Here is a 24608-nt window from a genome sequence, read left to right as displayed (position 1 = left end):
ATAACGATTACTATATTGTCCAATTTCTAGTGTACACTCTTTAACCCTTATCCTCGAGTGGCCTCTTGGCCTTGATAAGTGGCGATGCCTATGTAAAAAAAAAAAAAAAAGTTCGGCGAGTAGACAGATCTAATCCAAGCAGATCACATGCTCCAAAGAGTAGCAGCAGAAAATATATGGTATATATCTGATAGCACGATAGACGCTTAAAAGAATCAGAACACCTTGCCAACTTTGGTGAACACTAGGGGCCCGTATTCCAAGTGGGGACGAGTCATTGCCTTGTAAAACGTAGTCAGCAAATGTCATTCATGAGGTATTTAGTAGATCAGGATACACAGCACGTAGCCGTCTTGCATATATGACATGTGGTCGTCAACCCTGAAATTGCTAGATATTATTACTCCCAGATATTTATGGGCCCTGTCGGTGGGGCATTAGAATACGCCGACTGCCCCTACCCCCCTGCAGAGGGTAAAAGTCCCTCAATGGGGGTCCTGGATATGACCTTAAACTATATCCAGTGGTGAGGACCAGTTTGTGGGCTTTGGGGAGTGTGGAGCCACCCCTTTAATTACCATTGCTCCCAGGTCCATTCTGACCCGGAGTGGTAGTACCTGTTAGGGTCCCAACTATGGGTTAAATAGAAACCGACGTGAAAACAACAAATATATTCTATTAAAAAAATTTTTCTTCAAAATCTTTGAATTCGGCATTAAATAACCCGAAAAGGGTTGATATGCCGTAAAACAAAAACAACCAACCAACCAACCCAGATATTTATGAAATTTCGAGAATGGCAAAAATGTATTGAAACCAAATCCCAGGGACAGACAATAATGGTACAACTGTTTTTGCTAAGTTGAACAGCATGTTCAGTCTCCTGCTTACTCGGACGCAAAAACAAGCAGCAACTGCAGGTATACCGACGCTGTGTAAGTATCTGGGTGTAACACAGAAATTTGTGTCATCGGCAGAAGAGCTATCTATCAAATGAGGTAACACTTGATTTCCTATGTGACAAGTTCTCTAAAAACATTACTATTTAAAGGGAAATAATTCATACTTATTGCGAACACATAATCGTCTCCCTTTAATTTCCTGAAGAATTTGAAGTCCAATGATAATGTCTTTTTTTTTTCTTTCTTCCCCCCCCCCTCACGAAAAAATATTTTATTTAATTTTGTAACTTTATTCATAAACTTTATAAAATATTTCATTTTGTCTTCATACTATTTATTCAAATATAGAAATTAAGGTCCTTTTTACTTTAGGATGGCAAACTAAGGAAGATAAGTTATCTCAACTTGATTTTTAGATTTGTTTCAACAATTTTTATAAAGAAAAACAAAAGTATTTGTTTTAAAATGAAGAAAACATTTAAAAACAAGATTATAAATGGAATTTTATTGGCCATTGGAATTTAATATTTTTTAAAATTCATAAGAGTTTTTTCTGAAAAATATGACTTATTAAAAAATAAGGCATACTTTTAAGAAAAAAACTCTTACTTTTAAGAAAGACATGACCATGTATTATTTTGTCTTGTCCTGGAATTACTTCAATGACATTCAATACATTGCAAAAAAAAAAAAAAAAAAAAAAAGAAGAAAATAAAGATGATTTAAAACTAGTTGAAATATTCGACATTCCATATTGATACACTAGTAATAATAAAGATAAAAAATATTTATTTATTAAACATTTTTTTAAAACTCTTTTTTCACTTCAAACAAGGTACAGCACTAATTGAATAAGGAGCAACTACTTGGGATCATATCTACAGGAACACTTTATAAAGAGTTGAGCAGCAAGATGTTTGTTCATATTACATTTAAATTTATGCATTTTGGTACAGTAAGGAGACCAGGAGGGAATATAGCAGTTTGTAGGAAGAACCTATTAGAGTAGAAGGCCTTCCAGCATCTAGGGATGTCTACATTGAAGGGGTGCGATTTTGCTTATCTTATTTTCAATTAAATTACGTTTATTTACCAATATAATATGTCGTATAAGATGGCGTTGATGTCCTTAATTTTCGAGAGTAGGGGAAATAAAAAGAAATGTGTACAACTGTTCGGCGAGGCTTTCCGTTGTCTGTTTTATTTTGTTTGCATAATCTTTATTTCTGAAAATCAGGGTCGCAGATTGGCTGTCAACATAGGCAGTTACAAAAGTAAAACCTCCTATTTAAAAATTTTTTTTTTTACTCAAAAGTTGAACATCTACAAAGACAGGAGTGGTACAATTAAAACGAGCGACCTTTTTATGCTTCAGAATTGATTTTTCTACATAGTCACCACCATTCTCAATGCACTTTTAACAGATATTCAGTGACGCATAACTGCTTCTGATGCACGTCCATGCCAGATGTTGTTTTCTTAGAGTCCCACATGGTCAGTATCTGCAACAGAGAAATGAAACATTCAGGTCATGAATGCATAAGTTTAACTATCATAACAATGATCAAGTTGGGCGGAATCAAAATCGGAAGCATTACTTTTGGAACGCTCCTTATATATATACACGTTTCGTAATATGTCATTCTGTTTAAATAGAAAAGAGTTCATATATGTGTAACCGTACCAGTATGTACGAATGGACGATGCTCAAAATGTATAAACACTTTGATCCCTCCCTTTACGTAAAAATTCACCAAAAATCAGGAAATTAACAAATTTTAATGAAATTTGCAGTATTTATCAAAGATCATGGAATATAATGAACCCATTATTTTATTTGAATGTTAGTGGAAATGTATTATTTTGTTTAAGCAAAAAAAAAAAAACACTTTTACTAAATTTATGGTTTTCAGTAATAAAAAAAAAAAAAAATGAATTTTTGTTTTTTTATGAAAATAAAGCATCGCAAATTGTACCAATATTAAAAATAAATTATTTTTTTCTGGAACATTACAAAAAAAAAAAAAACAAAAAAAACCCCTAAAGTCTGTATTAACAAATTCGATATAACTCAAACAAAAAAACTAATTTATCAAACTACCAATATTATCATTGAATTAAGCATTGTTTGTTGAATACACGGAAAATTATAATTGCAAAAAATATTTCCTCCTTTTTAGCGTAATTTTTATATGTAAGATTCATATATTTTTCTTGCATGATTAAATGTGTAATCTTCAGTGTAATATAATTTTTATATAATTTTGAAAAATAAAAATCTTTTTAAAAAAACTTAAAAGCAGGAACACAGAAAAGTAATTAAATTAAAACTCGTAAAAATTATACAAACGTTCACGATAGGAATGTACGGATGCACGGCTGGGAAAAAAAGGAAAACCAGCACTTCCTACCCTTCGAACTGCCTGACTTTGACATTTTGGGGTTTGGAGGTTAATTAAACTTTTCTATTTTCTTTTTTTTTTTGTTTTGTAAAAATAAGGTGTGTGTGTGTGTGTGATAACCGACTTTCAAAACTATGTCCTCCCCCTATACATTTTCTGCCATTAATGTCCATACCTAGTACCACGACTTCGTAATATGTCATCAAGGTCTGTGAGCTGAAAAATGGTCATCGCTGAGGTCCTAGCATGCAAGATCTATCGAATAGTCAGACTGTCGTAATAAATCCAAAAAGTTACAAAAAGTTTAGAAAAATTAAAAAGGAGAGAAAAATAAGAAACGTGATGATTTGTACTTAAACTCATTTAATATTGAAAAAAATAAATTTAAGATAGAAAAGTTGTGTTTATGTGTTAAAAGCAATTAAACATTTCGTTGTTTCGTGGATTTTAAAGACATTCATTATCTTCCATAATATAAAAGCGAAAATGTATGTATGTTTGTGTCTGCTAAAAACTTTTGACCGACGGAACAAAAATTCACAAACTTGGTCTCATATGAAAGCCTCACCCTCCGGACGACAAATATCGAAAAATTGGCCCAAAAGGACCATCAGAAGTGCGTCAACTGATCGATTTTCTGCAGGGGGGGGGCAAAAAAGTGACATTTTAATGTTAAACATTACATATTTTTAAATCGATTTATAACTGCCCCAAAAAATACGGGCGCCAACTCTTCTACATAAAGTGTACACGGGCCGTTTATTTTGGGTCAACTTGTATTTAAAACCCGCTGAGTCATGTAACGTGATCTTGACCTCAGCAAGCTATAATGGCAGTCTGAATTTAAAAATATTGTAGTTATCGGTAAATTTTTTTTTAACCCTCACACAAGCTAAACTATGAACTTCTACGCTATGACAACGTTACCAAAGTTATTAGCACGTTAATAATAGTTCGATACGATAGTTAAACGAAAAATAACAAGCCAAAAATGTGAAGTAAAAAAAATACGCTTACAAAAAATATTAATGATCGAAGTTTTTACAAAAAACAAAAAGCAGCCAGACGCCATTTTCTTTTTTAATAACACTCTTTAGAGTAAGGAAGACGAAATGAGAGAGAGAGAGAGAGAGAGAGAGAGAGAGAGAGAAACATTAACTTTTTCACCCCGAAATCGACAATTTTCGACGGGGGGGGGGGTCAACAACGCATGCGTCAGATGACGTCATGACGTCGTGACCTGATTTACTTTAAATAGTTGAAAAACCGAACAAATTTCATATGCGTTGGTTTAGCTCAGGTAGTTAAGGCCTTGGTTCATTATCTAAACGTTTTGGGTTCGAATCGTGGTGTGAGATGTTTTTTTTTTTTTCAATTTTTTTAAATTTAAATATTGAACCCTGTATTATTTAAGCCATTTTTCACGTAACGTTCGTTTTCCTGTTTTTTTTTGTTTTTGTTTTTTTTACTTCGCTTATTCTTAGCGACACTCAAAAACACCCGGGTACCTACCTGTTTTTTTTTTTTTACTTCGCTTATTCTTAGCGACACCCAAAAACACCCGAGTACCCACCGATTTTTTTAATTTTAATATTGAAACAAGCTTATTTAAGCCATTTTTCACGTGTTCGTTATTCTGTTTTCATCGTTCGTTTGCCTTGCTTAGTTTTCTTGTGTTTTTTTTTCAATGTTTTGATAACCCCCCCCCCGCTTAATTAAAACGCGTCATCGTCGTCGTCGTAACGCTCGACGATTTTCAAACATCTTTCACTTATTCGTTTATAACAATGCTTCATTCTGGCTGGCCGATTTTATTTTCAAACTTCGCCCCAGGGCTTCGGCTTCGACCCCCCCCGGTTTCTTTTTTATTTAACACCACACACACCTACAAACACCCGGGCAACGCCAGGTACCCCTCGCTAGTCCGTAATATAAATCTCAGCTGTCTGTTTAAATATATTTACGTATGTTTGTATGTCTGCCTAAAACTTTTGACAGATGCGACAGATTTTCACGAGATCGGTATGATTTTGAAACTCGACGTGTTATATTTTCATTATTATTATTATTGTTATTGTTCGTTGTTAGGAAGTCTTATTAAAGGTGAGTCTTAGAGTCTTATTAAGAGAGATGTTGCGTTTTGTGTTCGTGTTATGAAGAGATTCATATATAGAAAATGTTCATACTTAGCAGTGTAGAAGCTCTTTGAGTGAGGAGACAGTGTTGAGACAGTCTTAGTGTTCACATTGTAGATATGAGATGTAGAGACATTGTGTATGTGAAGACATTTTAAAACACAGGATATATAAGACATATAATGACAATTTCACTTTACCTTTTGGTAGAATTACAACATAAAGATGACGTTTATAAAAAAAACATGGTGGGTTTATTTCTTCTTCGACCGGTCGGTGGTTTTCTTAGTCAGGAATTCAAAGTTTTACATTCTATGTTTCAAAGGCGACCGTCTCGCTTCCAGACGTTCGACTGTCCATCTCTGGACTTCAGACTGTCGTCTGTCGTCCTCAGACTCTCTCTGCTTAACTCTCAAGTTTCTAACTATATCGAGAACTTCCCATTTTCCATGACGGCATACACATGTTAAAACATGTGTCTTCTTTCACGTGTTCTGGAAATGCGTGTCCCAAACTTTTTCCTTTGTTTACAAAAGGAATTTTAACCCATATTTCCAGTAACCTATATTTCCAATATGTTAAAAACATGTTTATTAAATTATCCTATAGTTGCATTCTTCACTTCAATTTCATAACAGAATTGACAAATGCACATTCCTTTTCTTAAAACTATTTTATCTCTAAACTAAACAATGGTTTGTTTTTACATTCCATTTTCTAATTCTCTCTCGTAATCTATTTATAAACCTAAATTATGAGGTTCGAATTTCGTCTATTCTATTTAATCTTCATAATAACTAAATCTCTCTATTTTTATACTTACATGAAAAGGGGACAGCCCTTATCATGTAACAGACGTCTCGGACAACAAATATCGAAAAATTGGTAAAAAACATTAATTCCTTTACCCTCAACTGGGCAGTTTTCTACAAGGAAGGGGTCGAGTTTTTGCGAGCCACTTTTGCAAATCATCGTATTGGTTGGATTGAATTTGCCTAATTTTAACATCCCGAACTTCCGGCCGTGTCACAGAGTAGAGGTAAGACATTAGATTTTCTTTCACTTTCTTTTCCGCCTACGCGTCACAGGTTCGAGCCTGCCTGCCTACTACCACTTTTTTTTCTTTTTACTCAACACACCTCCAAACAATCCGACACCCAGGCTAGTTTACTTATAAATTAATTTACAGAGAAGAAAAGAAAGGAACACGATTCGATTGACAGTAAAAACTGAACTTTATTCAATACTAGCATGGGTGCTCGGCGTTGCCCAGGTGTTTGGAAGTGTGTGTTGAGCAAAAAAAAAAAAAAAAGTGGTAGTAGGAAGGTAGGCTCGAACCCGTACCGCGAAGGAGGAAAAGAATGTGAAAAAAACGTGACATCTTTGACGGAAGTGATGTAGGTTTAAATTAAGGTTAGACAATCGAAAAGAGGGGATGACTTTCGAAAATATCGACGAAAAAAGCGACCTCTCCCTGTAGAGGGTGCAGAAATGAATGTTTTTAGCCAATTTTTCGGAATTCGTTATCTGAAGGGTCGAGCTTCAAAATGATACTGATTTTGTGAAAATCCGTCGCCTCTGTCGAAAGTTTTAGGCAGACATGCAAACATACATACATAGATTTATATGTTTGTAGCTCACACCGATTAAAAAAGCTTGCCCGATCTCTGAATACCCTTTATGTGAAATTTCAAATGTTTAGACCAAAAATTGTCTGAGTAATTTGGTAGAGACCGCAGAGGTCAATTTTTTTTTTTAACTTTGACCCTATTATGACCCCTTAACATTTATTATTTTGGGCTCAAATCAAGTTATTAAGTTAGATCCATGTCCAAGGAACCTATATATAAAATTTCAAGTATTTAGACCCAAAATTGTCGGAGGAGTTTGGTAGAGTTCTGAAAGATCAAATCGTTGAACGTTGACCCCTTAACTGCCAATTTTCTGTCCGAAAACTGATTACAAAGATTTTCCCAAATCTCCATACTCCATACTGTATATCAAATTTTGAGTCTGTAGACTGAAAATTGACAGTTATTTTGTAGGGAAATGTACACAGACACACAGACAAACAGACACTTTCACTTTTATAGATATGAAAAAAAATGATGCGTCTAAATTATATAATCCGTTAACATGTAACGCAAGCGATTACACTGGTCCCCCCCCCCCCGCAAAAAAGTTGATATGACGTTCGTAATTATAACAGAAACCTAACCCTACTGAGCTAAATAAACAGACGTTGCGTCATGTTTTACGTCATGTATTGAAGCTGTTTAAGAGAGGGCAGTTTACACATGCTATTTGTAGATTACGTGCCCGCTCCTTATAATGGGTCAGGCGAATCGAGATTTCCCAACCAACCCTCGCATTTATTTGATCTCTCAACAGTTTTAATAATTTGATATAACCTAACAAACAAAAGTAGCTCAAGTTCCAGAGAACTTCGTGTGAAATTTATATATTCAATAGCTGAAGTATGCGTCAACGCCGGGTTTAAAGCAAATTTATGAATGTGTGGTCGAATTTAACTGTTTTATCTATACTTATATATATATATATATATATATATATATATATATATATATATTGCGTGTGTATTGATATTCATATTAAAAACGCCTTTCCTATTTATTTAAAAAGAAAATACAACTCTTTTATATATGGATCGTGGAATTGCATTCATCTGCAAAAGATCTAGCTAATTTGCATATTCTTTTAAACATTCATTTTAATTCTCTTATTTTTTCGGTTTTCTTATGGGATCTTTAGTTAACGATTATGTGTAATTACATTCCTGCAGCTATTCTACATGATTTATACTTGCGTAATATTTGCGTAAAAAGGTAAACACAAACCTCTTTCTCTATATATATTTATGTATGCGTATATAAATATATATTTGCTTAAAAAATTGTCTACCAAACTCCTCTCAGTTTTTGGTGTATAGACATGAAACTTAATATATAAGGTGTTCGAACCTATGCGTATCTTTATATTTGGGTTTTAGCCGGGAAAAATCGAAGCAAAAGTGTGAAAATTAAAAAAAAAAGAAAAAGAAAAAAAGAATTTGCCAGGCAAAGGTCAAACGACAGCATTACGAATACGCATGCGTAACGTAATAGCTATTGGTTCATGTTTTAATTTTTTAGCCTTGCAGGAAACATGTCTTCAAAGCTCAAGTATTAACGCCAAAGGAAAAAAGTAAATCGTAAGCTAAATGTTTTGGTTTCTATTCTCAGTGGTGACGCACAAGTCATTTTTTTTTTTTAACTAATAAATCATTACTCTATATTTGGTCCAATATAGTATAATAAATGCGAAATCTGCATCAATCAAAATATATTTAAGCGTATTTTACGACCGTGCAATGCCGGACGGCCTGCTAGTATAGAGATATTTGTAGTGTAACAACAATAAGCAATATATATATATATATATATATATATATATATATATATATATATATATATATAAATTACAATAAGTTTACCAAGGTAATCAAAATGGTAAACTTAAAATATATTATAACTATTAAAGAGTTAATATTTTACCTCCTATTCCCCTTACCTCATCCCCTTTTTTTTTAACCAAGTAAGATCTGTGACTTACTTGTAGTTTCATTAAATACTTTTATATGCAAAATCCGATCCCGCATTTTGCTAATTCCTGCCCTCTGATGAGAAGGAGAGTATTTCTTCGAAACTCCGCGGATTAAGGACTATCCACTTATCTTGTGCTTCCTTTTTAAAATTAAATATGTTTTTAACTCTTTTTCAAGATATCTTTTAACATGTTTTATTAATCACTTGTTCATATATATATATATATATATATATATATATATATATATATATATATATATATATATATAATATATTACGAGAGTAAGGTTTTAAAGATATCCTAATGAAAATTAACTTCTGTACGTAAGATTTGTTATTTCGTTGTACTTTCGTTCACTAACAAATTAAAACCGTAAAGTAAATTTACAAAATTTAAAACACAATAAATAAATTAATAAATAAATAAAAACAAATAAATAAAAAAGAAGAAAGCGTATGTAGCGTTCTCTCTCCGGTTTTGATACGCTTCATTCGTTACTTCCTAAAGTTAGGAAGTTTTAACATGAACGTTTTAACTCAAAGTATTTTTTCAACTAATGAAATCTTTTCAAACTAGTAAGCCGACGCGAAGTCAGAAACTCCATTAAAACAAACAGCCAAAAGCTAGAGAGACAAAAACTTCACCGACCGTACACGGAAAACCCCAAGGCCGGGCGCGCACGGAAGGACCCAAGAACGTTGCTCCCATCGTCCCTTTAGGCCAGGGGAGGCATGTCGAAAAATAAAAGAACTCGCTAACTTGCATACTAGCTTTCTTTCATCTTGTGCACACATTGTTCGACACTTTAGTGACAGGCGAACAGAAACGAATTACAACTCACATCTTTACACGTACTGACAAGAGACATACACTAACTACGTCACACGTATATCACGTTTTTGTGTATGGTTTCTTTTATCCATGATTGATTCGAAATCAGGGTCCAATGTTTATATTCAAAATCGATCAGTGTTATGAGGAAGGTAGGGGGTCATGTTAGTTCACAATTTTTGCTAAAAACAGTATTTAGGGTACGACGATTCATAACTGGTCTCAATTTTATGTCTGCAACAAAACAAGAAAAGCCGATAAACAGCCAAATTTCTGTATTTATACATAGAAAATCTCCCCACACACTTAAAAACTCCTGAACACACTTTTAAACACTTCTTAATATTCTAAGGAGGGTTGCGGAAGTCTTGTGGGGCATCATGATTGAGAGATAATCCTATTGTACTTTTAGGTATTAAAATTATATTTAATGGATCAAGTTATCACCTGAAATTGCTGCGACAGGACGTAATGCACGCATTCCTAAAGTGTTGGGCTTAAACTTTTGTGAAGCCATAGACGACGTGACAACGGGGCGGTCAACCATTAGTTGATTTAACCACGTACTGACCCATCTAAAAGCGGTACCCCCCCCCATCTTTAAGGGAAATAACTTTTTTTTTGCGCTTTAAGGCAATGACTTTGATATAGCCATGGTTCTTATTAAAAATAGGAACTTTTATCGTAAACTTGCTGGCAGCCCGGCGTTGCCCGGTCGTACAATACGTTTAAACATAACATTTTAATTTATGCAGATTGCGTATGTATTATTATATAATCAACCGTCTATTGCTTATTATATATTACGAGAAATAATTTGCCTGGTGGACTAATTCGCAAAAAAAAAAAAAAATAAAATAAAATAAATAAATAAATAAAATAAATAAGTAAAAATAAAAATAAAAAATAATAAGAATAATGATAATGTCGTTCATCAAATTCCGTCTGTGTTTCGTCAGCTGATATTTGGGTTTGACGATGAGTGCCCTGGAAAAGTCACTTCTGATTAATGTTTAGTTTTAAGATATGAAAAGGAAGAAATGATTTATGGCGATTTTAAATTGTACCACTTCTTTTATCGTAAATTGAATTCATTAATAAGGAAACAATTAAAATAAAATGGTGAGGTACACAAGGGCTTGAACAGGGGGATCATTTGATTGTAGTCGAATGCTCTACTTCTAAGCTATATCTCCAGATGGCAATATATCTGGGTTTTTATGGTTTTTTTTTTAGAAATGATTTGCTGAAATTTATTATGTCCCGGTGTAATGTAAAATATTCCCCTATAAAAATTCTTCTTTTTTTTATCTATAAGAGAGAGAGAGAGAGAGAGAGAGAGAGAGAGAGAGAGAGAGAGAGAGAGAGAGAGAGAGAGAGAGAGAGAGAGAGAGAGAGAGAGAGAAACACTATTTTTAAGGTCGGATTATTTCGATTTTCGCAAACAATTGCTGAGATTTTATTATTTCCCTTGGCCGGTGTAACGTAAAATATTCCCCTATAAAAATTCTTCTTTTTTTATCTATAAGAGAGAAAGACTATTTTTAAGATCGGATTTTCGATTTTCGATACTTATTGGATGAATTTCTGTACACAACATATCTAAGAATACATATACATCTATTATATAAATCTCACCTGTCGGTTCATGTATGTATATCTCGCAAAAACTTTCGACACACGCGACCAACACTGACAAAATTGGTACAGTTTGAAAGCTCAATATCTCAGCCGAAAACTATCAAAAAGTTGGCTAAAAACATTAATTCTTTCACGGTCAACAGGGACGTTTTTTTACAAGGAAGGGTCACTTTTCCGTCGACATTTTTGCAAAGTCATCATACAGCTTGCAATGACCAACCTTAATTTGAAGGGTGACGACGGCGTATGTCACACTGGGCGCGGCGACAAAACTGTTTGCTTTTTTTCACTTCCTTTTCCTCTTAGCATTACAGGTTCGAGCCTGCCTGCTTACTACTTTTTTTGTGCTGGTACGGATACTCGCTGCTATTTACATTTTTTTTAGGGGGTTGGTTGATTTAAAAAAAAAAATTTTTTTCAGACTCTGTTGATCAATACCCTTACCATAAAACCTCTCCACACCCGGGCAACGCTGGGTCCCCCCGCTAGTCCATTATATAAATCTCAGACGTCTGTTATTGTGTATGCATGTTTGTATGTCTGCCAAAAACTTTTTGCACACGCGACGAATCATGACGAGATCGGTATCGTTTTGAAGCTCGAAGTCTCGGACGACAAATATCGAAAAATTGGCCAAAAACATTAATTCCGTCGCCTTCAACTCGCCCGTTTTTTAAATTTTTTTTTAATAAGAAGGGGTCGCCTTTTTCATCGACATTTTCGCAAGTCATCGTCTCTGTTGGATTGACTATGTATAATTATAATGCAACGCTCTCGACATTCTAGTTTCGCCATGGACGTATTGGCTAAGACGTTATGTTTTTTTTCCTCCTTCGCATTACGAGTTCGAGCCTGCCTGCCTACTACCACGTTTTTGTAACAACATCTCTCTTCACCCGGGCTGCCTTCTGTTGTTTTGACCCCCCCCCCGCTACTACTACTTCTTTCCGGGGTTCCTTACTACACTACCATGACACACCCGGGCTATTCCGGGTATCCTTGCTAATGATATATAAATTAACTTTGTGTGAAATTTGCAAAAGATAGGCTCAGCGGTTTCGGAAGCTGTTGAGGAAGGAACTCACACACACACAGTGACTTTTATAAAAGAGTGGAGATAGTTGACAGGCTATTCTTTAAACTAGCGCGGAACGGGGGGGGGCGGCTTTGCTCGAGCGTAAAACACGCTTAAATAGGATATTTTAATTTATCCAGATTTCTTATGTATTATTATAGAGTCGTGATTTCAAAATTAAAAAAAAAGTATTTTGGTGCCATCAACTAGAATCGAAACTGAAACTGTAGCATTCAGAGATGGTGACGTTACCACTATACCAAGACACTCATATAAACCGATTAAAAATTAAAAATAAACTAAGATAAATGTACAAAACATTGAACGATTTTTTTTTCAATTTCAACCCATTTTTGACCTCTTAAAAAACATCTCTGTATAGCATCTAGCCTTTTATTCAATATTTCTTCTTTAGAATTCACTATGTAGAAGGTTTCCAGTAAACACAGATCGCATCTTTTTTATTTCCCTGGTCTATACTTAATACCCGTATCTACTATTAACAATTTCAATTCAACATCTTTTTTGTTTCTATGAAGTTCCCTGACCCAATCACCTAATCAACTATACCTTTAAACTTTAAAATTTCGAACGTACAGAGTTATCTTTCTTCATCTAAAATATCCGATAATCGTAAATCTTAATAGGAAAGAACGCAAAAAAAATAAAAAATAAAAAATAGATTGAGATCCTTAATTTTAAATAAAGAATGAGAATGAACTAACTATAAAGTAATGTTAAACTTTCTTTCTTTATTGAATAAGTTTTAAACAAAACTTTTCTTAAATCACATAAATAGTTTAGCCGATATTTTTGTAAATAAACAAAGCAAATTCCTGATACGAAGCTAATATAGAATCGCAGCGATTTAACTTAGTTCCTATTTACAATGCCTCCCCACGGGACAGAGTTAGATACCAGGGTCGTTTTTTAACGTGGAGAAAAGGAACAAAAATAAAAATTGTCTCAGTCGTGAAGGATTTCTCCTCCACTGACAGAACAAGAAATTGTAGTGCAGTATCTGAAGAACAAATACTACACTTTGATCTTGACCCAAAGGCTTAGTCCGGATTAAAAAAAAATTAAATTAAATAAAGAAATTTAATTTAATAAATCAATAAATAGTATTAATAAAACATATTAAATGGGCATAGGTAATTAGTGGTAACATTGTGTGATATTTAGTTTGGGTTTTTCTTCAATTGGAGATACGAAAGTAGGTAAATATATAAATCTTTAAAAAATACTTTGTAAGGATGTGATAGAGGTAAAATAGTTTCGCTTTTTTTTCTTTTTCATAATGTGTTATAGTTAAAAGTGTTTTTATTCAATAAGTCTGAAAAAAGGCTGTTTTTGTGAAAATTTTCAAACGACAATGTTTGAATTTGTCCGAATGGTCTTGAACCAATTGTAACTAACAATGAAATACACTTTTTGTTGCTATCAATCCATTCTTTGAAATCATGGTTTTTGTTAAAACAATATATGAATGCTCAATTATGAAATATGATAATTTTGTAGCATACAGTTTAAGTCATCTCTTTTTGGCTTAAAATTTATTGGTATATGAACGATTACTGAATTATATAAACTCAGTAAAATTCGGATTACTACAAGTAAGAAAGTATATATATATATAAGTCGGTTTCTGTTTAACCCATAGTTCGGACCCTAACAGGTACTACCACTCTGGGTCAGAGTGGACCTGGGAGCAATGGCAATTAAAGGGTGGCCCCACACTCCTCAAAGCCCGCAAGCTGGGGCCTCACCATCGGATATAGTTTAAGGTCTTATCTAGGACCTACCAATGCTATATTTATTATTATATTGTACCCAATATGTAGTAGTGATTTCAAAAGTGAAAAATAATATATTACTTGAGTGCCATCAGCTAGAATCGAAACCAAACCATATAGCTATGCAGTGTTATTTGTTACTATCTGAGCTAAGTCCATCTCCTGGATAGGTTCAAAAGAAAGTCGCCAACCGGATAGGTTCTGTACTGTTATCTAGGCTTAAACCTCTGTCCCATCGACAAAATGTTGCATCCTTCTGTCTGTTCCACAAGTGATTGATGCTCTAACGACCTACAAGCCCTTGTACCCCCTCGATGTAAACACTCCTGACAAACCCGAAAAGCAGCAAAATCCCACCCCTACATATTAAAGATCCCTAGATGTAAGAAAGCCTTCTACTCTAATAATTTCTTCCCCAGACTTTGGAACTCCCTTCTGGGATTCTGCTTTCCCAACTGTACTGACATACAAAAGTTAAAGTGTAATGAGAACAGACATCTTGCTGCTCAACTCCCTACATAGTATCCCTGCAACTTATGTCCTTGATAGTAGCACCCTACATCAAAGTGGCACTGTGCCTTGTTTGGGATGAAAATGGAAAACAAAACAATATAAAAACTTAAAAAATAACGTTGTTAAACGTATAAGCGTATATTTTCGCATGCGTAAAACTTACACATTACATTGAACTACGCCCTCCAATTTCTACTCGTTTAATTTTGACTCCCTAGCAGCTATTTCTCCGGCTAAAAATTCAAATCGATTTTGAATACCCCGTATATCAAGTTTCGAGTATGTAGGCTAAAAATTGACAAAGTAATTTGGTAGAGACCGTTCGGAGATAGAGATAAAGATTTACTCTAAATGCAACTCCAAATGCCATGCAGTTATGCACAATGTAGACACTATGCACAAATAGAACTATGCGTAATAGTGAAATGGAAGTAATTATCCAATAAAAACAAACAAACAGAAAACGAACGAATAGTAAATTAATAAAAAGTTCTTTTTTACAGGAATATGCAAATTAGTACAAACACAATCTGCGTGAAATGTGATAATTAGGACTATGACAAGAGAATATTCTTGTCATTGTTTTGACTCTCGAGTATATATCCGACACAGTTAAACACAGTTAATCAACCGAGAACCATATCACTCTATATAAAAGCATATAAGATATTAACTGATATATACTTGAGAGTAAAAATAATGAAAAGAATATTCTCTTGTCATAGCCCTACTGATAATGTACCATGATTATTAATGTGTTAAAGTTTATAACGTATGTACGAACGTAAATGTATGTTAAAGGTGATAACGCACGTACGAAATAAATACGTGTGAAAGGTGATAACGTACGTCCAAAAATAAATGTGTATGAAAGGTGAAAACGTGCGTACAAATATAATATGTATGTGAAAAATGATAAGGTAAATGTGCGTGAAAGGTGATAACATACGCACAAATGCATGCGTGAACGACGAAAACGCATGCACAAACATAAATGCGTGAAAAGTGATAACGTATATACAAGCATAAATGTACATGAAAGGTGATAATTTACACACAACCATAAAAGGTGAATTAAAGGCGATAACGTATGTATGTGTGAAATGTGATAACGTACGTACGGACATATAAGTACTCGATAGGTGATAACGTACGTACGGACATAAAAGTACTCGATAGGTGATAACGTACGTACGGACATAAAAGTACTCGATAGGTGATAACGTACGTACGGACATAAAAGTACTCGATAGGTGATAACGTACGTACGGACATAAAAGTACTCGATAGGTGATAACGTACGTACGGACATAAAAGTACTCGATAGATGATAACGTACGTACGGACATAAAAGTACTCGATAGGTGATAACATACGCACAAACGCATGCGTGAACGACGAAAACGCATGCGTGAACGACGAAAACGCATGCACAAACATAAATGCGTGAAAAGTGATAACGTATATACAAGCATAAATGTATATGAAAGGTGATAATTTACACACAACCATAAAAGGTGAATTAAAGGTGATAACGTACGTATGTGTGAAATGTGATAACGTACGTACGGACATATAAGTACTCGATAGGTGATAACGTACGTACGGACATATAAGTACTCGATAGGTGATAACGTACGTGCAAGCATAAATGTGTGTTTAAAAGGATAACATACAGTGCCGCCAAAAAGAAAGTCCGCACTTGTAATTTTTAAAAAAAACTGCAAATTTAAGCTAAATTTAATATAACTGTTTAAACAGTGTAGTAAATAATGGACAATCAACAATTCCCTCACTAACCAACAATCACGAGGTTGTTTGCTCAGCAACCGAGAAGGCTAACATGCTTGCCAGTCGGTTTGCTTCAAACTCCACACTGGACCCTTCCAACCACCCCCTGCCTGACTTTCCTTTGCGGACAGACGCCACGCTAGACGATCTGAAAATCACCCCTGCTCAGGTGCGTGCTATCATAAAAAAAACTTGACACTTCAAAAGTATGTGGACCCGATCTCATCCCGGCTGTGCTATTAAAAAAGTGCTCCGTTGAAGTAGTTCCAGTTCTCTCCAAACTCTACAACAAATGCCTTAATGAATCTTGCTTTCCAGACTGTTGGAAAACTACTTCTGACGTACCAGTATTCAAGAATTCTGGCGAAAGAACTGACCCATTAAATTATCGCCCCATTAGCCTCCTCCCACTTTTCGCCAAAATATTTGAGTCCATAATTAACCAAGCTCTAGTCCATCAACTTACAGATGCTAAACTTCTGACTGACAAATAATATGGATTTAGACAAGCCCGTTCCACAGTAGACATCCTAACTGTAATCTCTGAACGACAAAGCGGCGGAGGGCAGAGCGGTAGCTCTGGATATTTCTAAGGCTTTTGACAGGTCTTCTCAGGAAAATGAGATCATACCGTATCACTGGAAGAATACTTAACATAATTAAATCCTTCTTAGATAAGAGAAAAATCCAGGTTGTCCTCGACGGTCGTACATCTAAACAATATGATATAAATGCGGGAGTGCCTCAAGGGTCTATCCTTGGACCTCTCTTATTCCTAATATTAATAAATGACCTCCCCGACAAAATCGCCTCTGAGATTGGTATATATGCTGATAACACTATACTCTAGAACAGGCACGGCAGGAAAACAAATGAACACATATCTAAAGAAATGGCAGAAACACTAGATGATGGCCTCCGATCTGTAGTGGAATGGGGACAAAAATGGATGGTCACATTCAATGCTGCTAAGACTAAACTTGTTTCCTTCAATAATTACAAGAAACCTTCTCTACCACCAATAGTAATGGCCAATGACTCTTTATCTGAAAGTACATCTTTCAAACTCCTTGGCCTAACGTTCACAGGAAACATAAGTTGGAACAATCACATTGAAAGCATTGCCAGGACCGCTGCAAAGAAGGTAGGCTCTCTTTCTATCGTGCTAGAAAACTACTAACAGCCGAAAGTATCCTGTACCTCTATAAGGCCACCATTCGACCATGTATGGAGTATTGTTGTCATATTTGGGCTGGTGCATTTGCTGCTAGTCTCTCGCTCCTAGACAAGGTTCAAAAGAGAGTCGCCAATCCGATAGGCCCTGAACTGTCATCTAAGCTTCAGCCTCTGTCCTATCGACGAAATGTTGCATCCCTCTGCCTGTTCTACAAGTATTTTAATGGAGAATGCTCTGACGAACTGCAAGCACTTGTGGCCCTACGACGTAAACACACTCGACAAACCCGACAGGCAGGTAAATCCCACCCCCACACTGTAGAGATCCCTAGATGTAAAAAATCTTTCTACTCCAGTAGTTTCTTCCCCAGAACCGCTAGACTTTGGAATTCCATTCCAGGTCCCTGCTTCTCCAACTGTATTGACGTGCAGAAGTTCAAGTGTAACGTGAACCGACATCTTGCTGCCCAAATCCCTACATAGTACTCCAGCAGCTGTTGCCTATGATAGTAGCCCCTACACCAAAGTGGCAATGTGCCTTGTTTGGGGTGAAAATGTAAAAAAACAAAACAAAAAAAAAAAAACCCAAAAAAAACAAAAACAAAAAAAAACAACAACCTATACTATATAAGTCATTTTTTTTTAAATTGACGTTAACACTAGAATATTTCAATTAAAAGTAAGATATGAACAGGGAAAATTTTAGAAGAATAAAAGACCAATCCAATGAGGTATAGTTTGTTTAAACAGTTACATGAAATTTAGCTTAAATTTGCAGTTTTCGAAAAAAAATTTACAAGTGCGGACTTTCTTTTTGCCTCCTGTATATGTACAAACACAAATATTTGTGAAAGCTGATAACGTACATACGAATATACATGAATGAAAGGTGATAACGTATGTACAAACATTTGAAAGGTGATAGCGTTCGTACACACATATGTGAAGGGTCCCACATTCAAGAAGCGAAATCTCTTGTTTTGTAAGGAGTGAAAAAAAAAAAACACTCTTTGAGAAACACCCTGCTCTGTCCAGGATATTAAGCACTTTGGATTATGGCTCTATCTATGATATTGAGCACTTCTCTAAGTAAGGAACCCCCCAGAAGACTACTAAAACTAATTTTCTAATCCACCTCTAGGTGTGTGAGAAATTTCGTGAAAATAGTGAATAATTTCACCCCGTCTTTCCAAGCTTATAACACCTCGAAAAATGTAATTCAAACCCTAATTTTTTTCAATTAAAGGAGCAAGGACCAAGGTTTCATTAAAAAAAACAAAAAAAAAACAAAAAAAAAACAACGTGGGTTTTTTTAAAAAAAGGTTTTAAACTTCGGACTTTACAGGTAAATTTCTAAAAAAACAGTACTTTTTTTGTTTTAAATTTGAATATATTATTTATTGACCTTTTCTCTTCAATTTGTGATATATAAGACTTTGGTACATAAATTAATTATTTACTTTTTTAATAGACATTTCAAAATGGGAGGCGTGAATTATTCGACCCCCTGTCTTTCCAAGCTTATAACTCCTCGAAAAATGTAATTCAAGCCCTAATTTTTTTTTAATTAAAGGAGCAAGGACCAAGGTTCTATAAAAAGAAAGAAAAAACAAATAACGTGGTTTAAAAAAAAAGGTTTTAAACTTCAAACGTTACAGGTAAATTTCTAAAAAACACTACGTTTTTTTTTGTTTTAAATTTGAATATATTATTTATTGACCTTTTCTCTTCAATTTGTGAGTAAATTAATTATTTACTTTTCGGTGAGTAAATTAATTATTTACTTTTTAATAGACACTTGAAAATGGGGGGGTAAATTTAAAAAAAAAAAACGTTTGTCTAAAATATTATATTCGGTTTATTGGAAAGAACATAAAATTTCACATTGACCCTGAAAATATCGTAAAAATAGAATCAATAGAAAAATTTTGATAGATTTTTAAAGTTTAAAAATTGAAAAATATTGAGTAATAATATTCATTACTGTTTTTTTTTTTTTTTTTTTTTAAATATTTCTATTACTTTTAAAACAACTTTAATAGTTTGTTTTGGTAGTATAATCCATAAATAAAATAAACAACCCACTTTTAACAGAGAAATTACGAGATGTTTATATTTTATTCGCAGTTTCGTGTTCGGGGTGTCAAAAATTCCTGCAAAAATTCTGATACACCTAATCCACCTCTTAGAAGAGAAATTATTTATACGATCAGTGAAAAATAAATAAATAAATAAAACACGAGGTCTGCAGAATGCTACTAAAACACTAAATATAATTAAGGATGCCTACAGAGTATTACAAAACTAAGTGTACCCTCTTAGTTCTTTGTGGTTAAAAACATAAGAATAAGTTCACACAATATTTTTTTTACTTCATTTCAACATGAACAGTTTGCTAGAAATGACGTTTGAGACGAAGACATCGTATCAAGTAAATTCAATAGTGGATTAAATAGCTCGCAAATCGTTTCGTAACAAAAATGTATTTCTACGTAATTAGAGCGTGATATCTCAGTGGCTATAGTTGACTTTACGGACCCGTTGTTGATTATTTTTTTTGTTGTTGTTATTTTTAATAAACAAAACAACATGCGACAAGGTTCTCTTTTAAATTTCATTTAAAACATTATTTCATAGAAAAAAAAGGAAGACTTTTATGTCAATCCCAGTAGATAAATTTTCCTCTGTGGGCGCCTAACCTCTTTTTAGTATTTCTCTGCTTTGATTCATATTTTTACGCCTCCATCATCTGCTTTTATACGTGATGAGACATTTTCCGCTTTTTAAAAAACACTTGTTCGCACAAATTGTTTTTTTTATGACCTATCAAGCACATTTTCGAAATTTTTATCCACGTGAGAATAATTTTTACGAACGTATTTCGTACGTGTGGAAATTCCGACATAAACTGCATGCCGCGAAATATTTCAACAGAAAATGAAGTCTAATTCAACATTTTGATATCTATTAACGTTTATGTCTCTTTCATTCTCCCTCTTTTTATATCTCTCGCCCTCTCTTTCTCTCTCTTTTCTCTCTTTCTCTTTCCCGACTTTGAGCACGTTCGTGACCGCATCTAAAACAAAGCCTCTATCTTTCATCAACGCTAGGATCCATATTTCCCCCAATTCGAAATGGATGGTCCGCTCATCGAGGAAACCTTCTTTGGTAAATTTCTAGGACTAACTTTCACCCAAGACCTGAAATGTCACAACCTTAGTTGCTGGAAAAATCGTTGGATCCTTCTACTCCTCCAGAAAGTACCTCAACTCTGATGGAATCCCCTATTTTTACAAGAGCTAGACACGCCCTAATATGGAGTTCTGTTATCATACCTTGAAAGGTAACATTCCGAACACCACTCCTGCCTTGAAAGAGTACAAAATTAATTTCACAGTATAATTGGAAGTAGTCTCCGTTCGTTTCTATAGCCTCAGCTTCTTCCACACAGACGAAATGTTGCTGACCCCTATTATATTATAATGATATAATATCATAATGATAGACGCTGAATTAAGCTTGTGGGGGTCGTCTGGCCTTTTTTTTGGGAACTGACTCCCTCCACAAATAATAAAAATAAAAATAAGAAATCTTATGTGCAACACAAACGGAGGTTTATTTCTGGAATAGAAATAACAAACAATAACAAGTTAAAACATAGTTCTCAATATTTCAGAGTTCTTTTTTTTGAGTTCATATGAAAGATGGAGAGTCTCTTTTTTTGTGTTCTTTGAATGTTCAAATATGTAACATAGACAATATTAATGTTCATCTGTTAAAAGAGAGTATTAATGCGCGGAGCAGTGGAAATGAAATAATTGATGTTTGCACGCGTGGTAAGTCCATATGAGAAAGCGTTGAATGAGTCGGAAGAGTTTAAAGAGACGAAAGAATGCTCGAAAGGCTAAGAGACTAAAGAGATAGATTTTGTGTTTGTGCATGTTTATATTCGATTTGATCGGCTCCAAACGAGCTCTAGAAAATCAGTTTTAAAATGTGTCCTAGGAGGAATTCCATTGGACGAAAGACATCACATGGGGTGCTTTCAACTACGTACGCACCTTTGGTATATAAAGGTCACGCCGGAATTTGCGTGGGTGTCATTTTTCATTTTTTTAACGCGCCGAAAACAATCAATTGCACTGCGCGCCTAAATTGTATTTAACGATTTTAAATTTGAATATTAAACTGTGCCAACTGGCACAAGCTCCAGTCCTGGTACCCCTAATAGAATAGTCATAGCAAGAATATTTCAAATTATAACAATAACAATGAACTTTCCTTTCTCTCTCTTCATACAAAAAAGCCTTCCATTAACTAAGTTTCTTCCATAGAACATCGTATCTCAAAGTACCACAAGTCTGCCTCAGAAATAACTACATCATGGTCGTCTTCAAGTCTAATTTGAACAAATACTTGTTGCGTTGTTCTATTGAACAATCAGTTCCTCTTAAGAACCTTCTATCCACCCCATACGGTTGTCATTAGGTGAGTGAAAGAGATAATAGTTAAACTGCCGATCTTTTTTTATCCGTAATCCTCGAGTGGTTTACCTGCCTTGATAAGTAGTGGCATATGAGTAATAATAATAAAAAATAGTTCTATTCTCTTGTTTTATTTTTCTTCAGTCGAAGTTCTCAGAAATCAAGCGACTCACTACTTGGGGCAAATACTTGAAGTTTCAATGAAATACATAGATATTCAAATGTTTCATTAAAGTTGTTTCATTTAAAACATTATTTCATAGAAAAAAGGGACAGTGAAGTTTAAGTTGTCTTTTATGTCAATCCCAGTAGACAAATTTTCCTCTGTGGGCGCCTAACCTCTTTTTAGTATTTCTCTGCTTTGATTCATATTTTTACGCCTCCATCATCTGCTTTTATACGTGATGAGACATTTTCCGCTTTTTAAAAAAACACTTGTTCGCACAATTTTTTTTTTTATGACGTATCAAGCATATTTCCGAAATTTTTATCCACGTGAGAATAATTTTTACGAACGTATTTCGTACGTGTGGAAATTCCGACATAAACTGCATGCCGCGAAATATTTCGACAGAAAATGAAGTCTAATTCAACATTTTGTGGATAGATATCTATCCACAAACACTGAGTTAGTAAAGAAATCGAGAACATAATTTTCTTCTCCTCAATTAACCATTTTAATGTTATAGTTGATCTTTGTTTTCTTTTCTTTTCTTTCTTTTTTTTTTCTTTTTGTCTCTTTATCTTACTGGATTCCAGGACAAGAATTTTATTTATTTATTTATTTATTTTTTTTACAAAAGTGTCATGTCATTCGCATGGAAGAATATTGCAAAGTTTAAATGAAATACATAGATATTCGAATGTTCCAATAAATTTGTTTATCTTACCAAACATTGACTTATTAAAGAAGTTTAGAACATAATTTTTATCTCCTCAATTGACCATTTTAATGTTATAGTATATTTTTCTTTTTTTTTTTTTGGTCTCTTAATCTTACTGGATTCCATCTCTTTTTTTTTTTTTAACTAAGGAGTCACAACTTATCAAGACCCGGAAGCCACACGAGGATAAGTGTTAATGAATGTACAGTAGTCAATGGGAAAATATAGTAATCGTTAGTGGTGTAAATTTGGTAGATTGGATTACTTAAGGGGATGGCACATCAAGAATTTGTTTACATTGGAATTGAAGACAACCACATTGTCCTGACAAGAAACCAATGTTTTCATATGAATATGGAGTGAATGCTTCTTCAATTGTTTCCCGCCAAAATTATATATTTACGTAATCATAGCTTGATATCTGAGTGGTTATAACTGCATTTGCTGATTTGTTGTTGACTATTGTTTTGACAAGCAAACTAATATGCGAAAAGCTTCTATAAAATGATTGGCAACATTTTTAATTTCGGTGCTTGTTGAGAGACAAGCGACAGATCGATTTTCATTAAATATGTCATTTTAAGCATAAAACAATATTACTTATTTAATTGTCATGTTGAAAATAGTAATATATCCAAAAATTACGAAAATTCATCGAGCAGAAAGTTATTTAGAATTAAAAGTAAGTTTTACGGAAATTTGGGGAAAATTGCATTTTTCGTATATGTTTTAAAGTAGACCTCGAAGATTTCAAACACAAGGGACATTAGTCAGAACGCATATTTTAGATTAAAGTGTGATAGCGTATAACTTGTGTAGCCTATAGCGATAGATGCAGTTGTTCTACTCGACGATTTTTCGTAATTTTTGGATATATTACTATTCTCGACATGACAATTGAGTAATTAATATTGTTTTTGCTGAAAATGAAATATTTATAAAATTGATCTCTCTCTCTCTCTCTCTCTCTCTCTCTCTCTCTCTCTCTCTCTCTCTCTCTCTCTCTCTCTCTCTCTCTAAGCACCTTAATTTCATTCATAAAACATTATTTCACCGAAAAAATGAAGTTGTCGTCGGCGTCAATCCCAGTGGGAGCATTTCTCTTTGTGGGCGTCTAACCTCTGCTCTGTTAGGATTATTATCTGTTTCGCTTTATTTCTTACGCTCCCATATCATCTGCTTTTATACGCGATGATGAGATGTTTCCGCTTCTTTAACACACTTGTTTGCAAAAAATATTTATTATTATTATTATTATTATTATTATTATTATTATTATTATTATTATTATTATTGATCTATTTCCGAAATTATTCGCTTTGTGAGAATAATTTTTACAAACACATTTGTATATTTTGCTGAGATTCCGGCG

General features: G+C 34.0%; 1 long non-coding RNA gene across 2 annotated transcripts in view; it reads right to left on the bottom strand.

Annotated features, from left to right (window-relative positions):
• Positions 1 to 1671: 1671 nt before the first annotated feature.
• LOC145276469 (uncharacterized) overlaps positions 1672 to 24608 on the bottom strand; it is a 59376-nt gene continuing 36439 nt past the window's right edge. Inside the window, exon 2 of one of the 2 annotated variants that reach the window (XR_013867956.1) lies at positions 1672 to 2404. This is a non-coding gene — a long non-coding RNA (uncharacterized LOC145276469). The remainder of the gene's footprint in view (positions 2405 to 24608) is intronic. The other variant, XR_013867955.1, reaches the window with a different exon arrangement.

The sequence above is a fragment of the Euprymna scolopes genome, chromosome 1 (assembly GCF_053919585.1).
Source record: "Euprymna scolopes isolate OS-2025 chromosome 1, ASM5391958v1, whole genome shotgun sequence".
Taxonomy (NCBI): domain Eukaryota; kingdom Metazoa; phylum Mollusca; class Cephalopoda; order Sepiida; family Sepiolidae; genus Euprymna; species Euprymna scolopes.
Note: the sequence above shows the minus strand (reverse complement) of the source record. Positions and strands in the feature narration are given on the sequence as shown.